Source organism: Salvelinus sp. IW2-2015, unplaced genomic scaffold, assembly GCF_002910315.2.
Source record: "Salvelinus sp. IW2-2015 unplaced genomic scaffold, ASM291031v2 Un_scaffold1412, whole genome shotgun sequence".
Lineage (NCBI taxonomy): Eukaryota > Metazoa > Chordata > Actinopteri > Salmoniformes > Salmonidae > Salvelinus > Salvelinus sp. IW2-2015.
In genome coordinates, this window is record NW_019942891.1 from 146184 (window position 1) to 148419 (window position 2236).

The 2236-nt window shown below is 41.4% G+C and overlaps 1 long non-coding RNA gene across 1 annotated transcript; it reads right to left on the reverse strand.

Moving 5' to 3' along the window:
• Positions 1–6: 6 nt before the first annotated feature.
• Positions 7–1830, reverse strand: LOC139024358 (uncharacterized). The gene is made up of 3 exons (XR_011475639.1): positions 1786–1830; positions 1045–1704; positions 7–1010 (listed from the first exon to the last, which is right to left on the reverse strand). It is a non-coding gene; the product is annotated as an uncharacterized lncRNA (long non-coding RNA).
• Positions 1831–2236: the final 406 nt, after the last annotated feature.

Genomic DNA, 2236 nt, shown 5'->3' on the forward strand with positions numbered 1-2236 from the left:
TGCTGATAAAACAGCATTATCATTACACAGGTGCACCTTGGCTGCTGGGGACAATAAAAGCCACACAACACAATGTCACATTTGTCTCAAGTTTAGGGAATGTGCAATTGTCATGATGAATGCAGGAATGTCCACCAGAAGCTGTTGCCAGAGAACTCAATATTTATTATCTCTACCATAAGACACGTCTTAAAGTCCTTTTAGAGAATTGGCAGTACATCCAACCGGCCTCACAACTACATGTATCCACGGGCAGCCCAGGATTCTCTTCACCTGCACGATTGTCTGGGAGGGCTGAGTAGTATTTATGTCTGTAATAAAGACCTTTTGTGGGGAAAAACTTCATGCTGATATGGCTGGGCCTTGCTCCCAAGTGGGCCTATGCCCTCCCAAATCCCACCAAGCCTGAGCCCCTGCCCAGTTCATGTGAAATCCATAGATTAGGGCCTCATTTATTTCAATTGATTGATATCCTTATACAAACGGTTAATCTTTGAAATTGTGCGTTAGATTGTTGTTCAGTATAATACGACTTGTTAGGACGTATCAGATGTTAAAGAATTACAATCATATGTTATGTTACGCATTGCTATTCATACAATATGTTACAAACTTGTAATATGTATGATTTCTTACGAATTCCAATTTGTTGTTGCTAACGTTAGCTAGGTTAGGGGTGAGGGGTTTAAGGTAGAGTTAAATGGGTTTAGGGGAAAGGTTAGCAAACATGCTAAGTAGTTGCATGCTAAGCTAACATGCTAACATAGCTAAAAAATAGTTAAAGTTGCAAAGTTGCTAATTAGCTAAATTGCTAAAGTCCTCCTTGATGAGATTCAAACACGCAGCCTTTGGCAGACGTTTGACTTAACACTCACCCCTCCACAGAGCAGGAGTAAGGCTTCTCCCGTGTCTAAACATTGGTGTGTTAAGTTGCTATGGTGAGAAAAACTCACCCAAAAGTCAGAGCAGACGTAAGCAGGCTTCTCTCATGCCTGTGTTCTCTTGATGAACTTTTTTTCTCCCTGTGTGTGTTCTTCTTATGACTTTTAGCTGAGTTGATGTTTTGAAGAGCATTTTACACAGTCAGAGCAGAAGTAAGGCTTCTCTCCTGTGTGTGTTCTCTGTGAAGTTTTAGCTCAGTTTGCTGTTTTATAACATTTTCCACAGTCAGGGCAGGAGTATGCCTTCTCCCCTGTATGTAAACGTTCATGTGATTTTAAGTAGGAAAGGTGAGAGAAACTATTCCACAGTCAGGGCAGAAGAAAGGCTTCTCTCCTGTGTGTGTTCTCTGATGAACTTTTAGCTGAGTTGATGTTTGAAGCATTTTACACAGTCAGAGCAAAAGTAAGTCTTCTTCCTGTGTGTATACGCTCATGTCTATTTAAGTTGGAAAGATGAGAGAAACTAGTTCCACAGTCAGAGCAGAAGTAAGGCTTCTCTCCTGTGTGTTTCTCTGGTGAAGTTTTTAGCTCAGTTGCTGTTTTATAAACATTTTCCACAGTCAGAGCAGGAGTATGCCTTCTCCCCTGTATGTATACGTTCATGTGATTTAAGTAGGAAAGTTGAGAGAAACTAGTTCCACAGTCAGGGCGAAGAAAGGCTTCTGTCCTGTGTGTGTTCTCTGATGAACTTTTAGCTCATTTGATGTTTTTAAACTTTTTCCACAGTATGAGCAGGAATAAGGCTTCTCTCCTGTGTGTTGTTCTCTGATGAACTTTAGCTCCTTGATGTTTTGAAGCATTCCCACAGTCAGAGCAGAGTATGGCTTCTCCCCTGTATGTATACGTTCATGTGATTTTAAGTGGTCAAGTTTATAGAACCTAGTTCCACAGTCAGGGCAGGATTAGGCTTCTCTCCCTGTGTGTGTCTCTGATGAACTTTTTATCAGTTGACGTTGTGAAGCAGTTTCCACAGTCAGAGCAGGATAGGCTTCTCTCCTGTGTGTGTTCTCTGATGGAACTTTTAGCTGAGTTGATGTTTTGAAGCATTTACACAGTCAGAGCAGAAGTAAGGCTTCTCTCCTGTGTGTATACGTTCATGTGATTTTAAGATGGAAAGTTTAGAGAACCTAGTTCCACAGTCAGGGCAAGAAAAAGGCTTCTCCCGTGTGTGTTCTCTGATGAACTTTTTAGATCAGTTGACGTTGTTGAAGCCTTTTTCACAGTCAGAGCAGGAGTAAGGGCTTCTCCTCCTGTTTGTGTTCTCTGATGAACCTTTAGCTGAGTTGATGTTCTGA